Below are 7164 nucleotides of genomic sequence, written 5' to 3' on the forward strand. Positions count from 1 at the left end.
TGACATGAGCCAAATCACCATGCTGTTGAGTTGGCATTGAACAACTGGCAACAAATCAAAATGTCTCCTGCTAAACAATGTGCCATCAGCCTTAGAAATGTCTAAGTTGGGAAGATGTTTGTTTGGTTGATTATTCAAAATAAAAGCTTTCCTATATCCTTTTTTAATACTAAGTACAACTGGAGTTACTCAAGTTACACCATAGTATGACCAAATTTGCAGTAGTTTCCAGGTTATGATGGAATAAACCATTTTCTCACATGTTGCAGATAGATATGGTAAGGTGGCTAAGTGTGATACCTGCCTGAACATATCTTTTATTTGTGCAAGGGTAACACACTCCATACAACCCTCTTGCATTCTGCAACTTCGTAGCCAAAAACTCTTTTGGCAATAAAGAGGATTTTTGAAGTTAACAGATAGACCCATGTACTGAAATTCATCTTGAAATTATTACTCACTATACATAACATTGAGTGCATCAACTAACCAGTATTAATACAACATGCTACATAACAAATATTAATTTTTCATATTAACTATCTAAATATAGCTGGGTCAAAGTGTACATCACAACCTTTTGTTATATTCAAAATTAACACACATCAATAAACTTGGCTTCAAGTTTATAATACAAATGTTATTGTATTTTGGTTTTATTCATTTTATTTAATATCTATGGGATTTTTGAATAAAGGCTACTCTGGCATGCTGACCAAAACTGTGCTGATGAGCCTTGAATGGGCAAAACTAGTCTATAGCACAGGGTACAGCCAATCAAGAGTTCAATTTAGATTTATTACTTAGTACATCTATAGTGCCCAAACAAGTGGTGTAGAAACCACCAGAATTGGTCCGTCGAGCAGTGGAAAAAATGTGATTTTCTCTGACAAATCATCATTTACCTTAGTTCTGACCTCCGGCCGAGTGTATGTTTGGAGACAGCCGAAAGAAGCCTTTAATCCAGACTGCCTTCTCCCAACCGTAAAACATGGCGGGGGTTCTGTGATGATCTGGGGTGCTAGGCCAATGATTTCCCTTCATGGAAGAATTAACAGCTGAGACTATTTAAGAATTTTGGGCGACCAAGTTCATCCTATGGTTCAAGCACTGTTTCCGGAGGGGAACGCCATCTTTCAAGATAATGCCCCAAGCCATACAGCTAGAATTGTTAAAGAATGGCACAAGGAACATTCTAATGAAGTTAAGCATCTCATCTGGCCACCACAATCCCCAGACCTCAACATTATTGAGCATTTATGGTCGATTTCCACCGCCATAGAACTGGTGGGTGTTTTAACTGAAGAATGGGCTAAAATTCCTTTGGAAACAATTCACAATTTGTATGAATCAATACCTCGGAGAATTGCCTCAAAAGGTGGACCTACACCATATTAAAATACATTTTGTTGATTTTCCAAGGTGTTTCCATTATTTTTGTCCAACCCCTGTATATCATCATCATACATGGAGTGGTATCTTTCAGTAATATGTCACAAGTACTTACGATTTTTTGTATGTATTAGTTCTACCTGCTTCTTACACAGAATAATAATTTCTTGCATTATTTTTAGTTCCCTGGATATCAAGAGTAAAGAGATAGACTGAAGTATCTCCCCACTAACATTTGGATATCACATAAAGCATAATGTGCTTTTTTTCTTTTTTTTTATCTCACGTTAGTAAATTTCCATGGTGTATTTCTTACTTTTGATGATAAACATGTAAATCAGCTTCGTTAGTTGTATGTCATAGGAATTGATTTTTTTACCATATTTTGTGATTTTGCTTTTGTCCATACACATACAAATAAAATGTACATTTGTTAAATGTATTCTTAAAGTCAAAGCTCAATAATTCAAATGTATCATGTCAACTGAATATTAACAGCATATTAATTTTCTTACATAGAAGATATTTCAGTGCTTAGAAAAATGTCTTTAGAGGAAGCACTGAAATTGTTTTTCGCTTCCTCCTCTTAAGATTCTTTGAGTCTGAAGAAGCCACAACAAATAAAAATGGAGAGAATAGCAAAAACCAGCTTTGCTTGAGGAACCTGACTTAATTTGAGGGAAGAAGACTCCTCATGACCACCAACAATCTGCGGTTAGTGATCTTCCCATGACCAGCACATCAACTTCCAAAATGGCCAGAAGCAAGAAGACAAGGAAAGCCCCTGGAATGGAAAGTTCACAAAGATGAGCAGCCCAGATTGTTGGGGGACTTCATCGGAGGAAAGCCTGTTTCCCCATCAGGCAAGTAGGTGTCAAGACATCTCTTGATTTTTGTCAATTTTTTTTTCTCGGTATTGTTACCAAAATTGCTGAAGAAACAAAACAGATTTGCACCTTAGCAAGGGGAACACCTAAACAATGATGTCAGGAAGAAAAGGAAACCGCTGAAGTATAGTGATGTTACACCTAAAGAAATTAGCTTTTATTGGTTTAACTATTTCCAAGATTATAACTCGCTTACCATCTATTACAGATTACTGGTCTACCATTCCTTCACTTCATTTTCACTGGTTTTCTTAAGTATTTTCCAGAGAAAAATTCCTAACTATTGCTCACTTCTTTCATTTCAATGACAATACTAATAATTACCTAAAACTGATCCTAAGCATGATAAACTCAAAGTCAGACCCATGCTTGATCTACTAACAGCTCACTATAACCCTTTTAGGGAACTTTATTGATGAGCAAATGTTGGGAACAAAGGGCATAATTTCTTTTAAGCAATATCTACCTAGCAAGCCTACCAAGTGGGGGAATCAAGCTTTGGGTTCTGGCAGAAGCCGTGACTGGATACTGTTTAAATTTTAGAATATACTACAGTAAAGAGGGATCTGTACCTTCCAAGGGTTTAGCTAGCACAGTTGTAATGACTGACGAAAAAGTACCTGGGAAGGGGACACTTTTTACTGATAACTGTTTGATAAGTTGTTTTTGCTTGGTACTTATGCTTGTGGCTCTTTTAGGAAGGATAGGGTCCACTTCACAGACATGTTTTCAAGGGAGTTAAAAATGGGAGAGTCAGTTTTGTCAATTGGGGCTCAATGACTGCTGTAAAGTGGACTGATAAGAGGAATGTTTATGCTCTTTCTACAATGCATAATGCTACAGTAAAGGAAGTGACAAGAAGATAGGGTAACATGATTAGCAAGCCACAGCTAATCTTGGATTACAACAAGTTTATGATCTTAATGATCAATTTCTTAGCTATTATTCCATTCCACATAAAACTGTCAAATAGTATAAGAAGCTTTTCTTTACATCTGACATTGCTATTATTTCTCTTCGAACAGGTAATTAAAAATAGCAAGCACAAACAGAATGACTTCCATTTACAATTACTGGAGTCTCTCGTGAAACCTATAATTGAAAGTAGAGAAACCTTGTTTGTCAAGTTTCCATTCACCAGTTCTGGCAGATGCACAGAAACAGCTCCCACCTGGGAAGCATTTTCCAGCATTTGCTGAAGAGAAAAAAAGGTGCAGATTGTGCCTCCACATAGGTTTAAGTTGACTTGTAAACAGTGAAAGGTTCATCTCTGTGTATGGCACTTTGAAGACTCTTCAAAGAAGTTTACTTTTCTTTCTACCAAATCTAGCCAACATTATGATTAGAAAGAAAAGTAAAACTCAATCCAATTCTTTTTTGTTTTTATTTCTTTCTTTCGCTTTTCTAAAATTTCTATAGTAGAGGTTTAGTGTTTACAACACTTTGCCTTTTTTGTAAACCATCACTCAGCATTTGCAATTGGGTATTTCCATTCATTTTAAATACAATTGTATTTGTGAATAAAGGTTCTAAAACTCGTTGCACATGTTAGCCATAAAAATATTTCAACAAAGATTTTTGCAAGAGCACACATTTGTCTATATTGAACTGTATTTATTATACATTTGTGCTCAGTTTCTTACTTATCATATTGTGTTTGTTTCTGCTTAAGAATTGTGTATAAAATTAATATTTCACTGAACAATGTACAACTTGGGTTATTCATCTTCAGACAGTTATTTGGCAAGTGTTTAGCTTATTTTTGCATTTGTATAAACATGTATAAAGTCCTCAGTGTACATATCAATAGTGAACAAATATACAGTTGTATGTTCTTGATATATAAACTGATGTGATAATATCTCAGTGTAGCTTTTACTATGTTTTTATTTTTGCATCTAAATATGATTTGAATACAACTATGTATACCTCTCAGTACACAACTAACAAATTTAGTATTGTTTATCTATACACTGATGTATGCATGTTATCTTTATTTGTAAATTTTGTACAAACTTGTGTAATTCAACTTTATATATCAGTTGGTATGTTTTAATTATAAAATAACAGAAGTGTGGGTCTTACTAAGTAATGATAGTAAGAAAACAATTCTTATGATAATGATAAACTATCAAAGTGGTACTAGTAGTATGTGCAAATCAGTTATTCTAAATACTAAATCATTTTTTTATTTTTTATTATGAACTAAATATAAAATTATGATAAATTATTGAACTTAAAACTGCAAATTTAAATGCAAAATATAAAAATCACAAACTCCTTCAGTTCAAAGCACTAAGCCTAATCCACATAAAGACCTTGCACTCGCCACTCAATAGATCTTAACATTCTTGGATCAACTTTTCCCAAAATACATCTATTTTGAGTTAATTTTTCAATATAATAATTAATATAAATAGATATACAATACAGCATGACTTAAGCTACTATAAAAAGATATGTCATACATCCCATGCAGTTTTTTCCAGATGCAAGTTGCGGCTTATAGAAAAGTACTATTGATGTACTAAATACAACCTCTACATAAAACGGCAGTTACTATAATAAGCACCATCAGTTCAGTCACAATATCGTCTGCAAGCCCTCTTGTTGGCATTTATCCTACTTTACACTTAAGTTCAGTATTGTTGCAAGTAACAGACTTCTCCTGCTGTGAAGGTATAATCATAGTAAGATTGCAGATCTACCCCTACTTCTTTATAGTGGTGGTGTAGTTGTATGATGTAACTGTCCTGTGTGGTTAAAGAACATCTGATGGTCTCACGAGCTACACCCTTGTCTGGTCATAAAACAGATTCAAGCTTTTAAGGCCTTCTGGGATTGTAGACAGTTTCTAACAAGCATTGAAACAGAAGAATCAACTTCAGATTTCTCTAATAGAATTCCTTCCTCGTAAAGTGAGAAGACATTTGTAACAATCCCGTACTCTTCCTCTTGGGAAAATAGTTCATTTGGGCCCCATAGCTTTGTTGAAATACCATTCTAGAAGAGAATTTCAGAAACGGTACACGTTATGCTAAAATACAAACAGCCACACAGGGTTTTAATTACAAACTACATACTAAAACTATTGAACAAAATCCATATTATATATAATGATTGTGGTGAGGGTGAATGACAAACTTTAATAAACAAAAGTTACAAAATGTATTACATATACTCAGTGTACCCCCTAGATTTCAGAAACAGTATACCAAAGTAGTCATACTAATTTTGATTAACTTTGTACTAAAACTACTGAGCAGAAATTACTTGTATATTGTACACAGTGGTTATTTGTAGATACACACAGATGTGATAAAAGATTAAGTATGCAATACTTCTCAGATTTATTCTAGGCTTCCTGTTCCATGTTAGAAACACATAGCATCTTCATAATGTAATATTGTAACTAGTATTACAATAAAACATCATACTTAAAATCCCTTAAAACTTATACTAACATGTAAATAACCTTGTAATAAAAATGTGCTTCATTACTTGTACACTATCAGTCTATAAATTTCCGTTAACATATTCCAGAGTCATTTAGAACTACCAAGTATAAAATTCACAAATCCAATGATATACACACACTATGAAGCTAGTCTTAAAACTACTTCCACTTGCCCTCATCTCTCATAATCTTCCATCTCAGGGCACCTTCCTTGACCAGCAATCTCAAAAGAACAGTTAAGAAACATTGGATGAGAGAAAAAGTATGGATAAAAGAGCAAGAAGAAATTGGAAGGAATATAAGGATGAGAAAGCTGGTGTACAAGGACTGCCCTCTGGGTTTATTTCTAATCATTGGGCAAACAATCTCACAAGATTCTCATACTTTTAAAATGTTACCTATTTCATCTTCTCAGGCAACACAGCTTCAAGTCCCGCAGATGATTCTGTAAGATAAAAAAAGTGTTTAATCTAACAGAAATTCTAAAAACCTCTAAGTGAAAGCAAACAAGAATGTTGTCTTATGAGACTTAAGACCAATACCAGGGCTCAACCAAGCTGGCTGAGATACATAGTGGTGTTAAGACAATTTATGGAGAGAGAGAGAGAAAGAAAAGAGCAAGACAAAATACTATACAATCAATTCTTAAAATATAGTAATATTACTTTTCAATAAAAGCAAAACAAAATCAACCTGGTAATTAGTACAGCTAATTGTACAAATTATTAAGGATTAGAATGCATTGTTACCTAAATTGCTATCATTTCTAAACAGTAATTCACCCATTCAGACCGTTTAATGTCATTTAACCCCTATGCACAAGTTAATCTGACTTTGGCATAAATATTGCTATGAAATGTAACTTCATAGCTTCCAATCTTCTTGCTTTACTTGGGTATCAACTAATACAAAGCCTGTCTTTCAAGTAATTTCAATTTCTACTGGATTATTAATAACCAAAACAAATTCCTTATAAAAGTAGCTTGTTCTGACAATAGTTTAAATTATATGGCCTAAACTTATTGTTCTCTTATCCAGACAAGAGATCAGGCAATGGGATTACAACCCACTTGCAAGATGAGCAAGTGAAAGAGTTTGTGCAAGTACCATGTTTTTTTTTTTATGTATATTTATCATAATAAAAGAATTTAAAGGTTAAGTAAAATTTAATCGAAAGTATAAAATTTTTCTGCAAGCTGCCCATGCATTATGTAATTCAATACTTTATTTACTATAAACAAACTATGCTCTCATTAAATGAAGTGCTACTTTGCTATGCTTGGTTAGAACGAGAGAATTAAATTAAATTCAAAGCATTCATGAAAAGGTTAAGACTTAAAATTGGTAGGATGAATAACTAGTTGTGTTACAAAATGTACTTTTATTTCAAATTTTCATTTGTTACAATACAGTTTATGTTAAGGTAGA

The 7164-nt window shown here is 33.5% G+C and overlaps 1 long non-coding RNA gene across 2 annotated transcripts in view; it reads right to left on the reverse strand.

The window, feature by feature from the left end:
* Positions 1-1038: 1038 nt before the first annotated feature.
* Positions 1039-7164, reverse strand: part of LOC106478734 — a 10773-nt gene continuing 4647 nt past the window's right edge. For both annotated transcript variants that reach the window (XR_002609952.1, XR_002609951.1), the window contains exons 4-5: positions 6135-6181; positions 1039-5282 (exon numbers count right to left, since the gene is read on the reverse strand). This is a non-coding gene — a long non-coding RNA (uncharacterized LOC106478734). The remainder of the gene's footprint in view (positions 5283-6134; positions 6182-7164) is intronic.

This window comes from Limulus polyphemus, unplaced genomic scaffold (assembly GCF_000517525.1).
Source record: "Limulus polyphemus unplaced genomic scaffold, Limulus_polyphemus-2.1.2 Scaffold11, whole genome shotgun sequence".
NCBI lineage: Eukaryota > Metazoa > Arthropoda > Merostomata > Xiphosura > Limulidae > Limulus > Limulus polyphemus.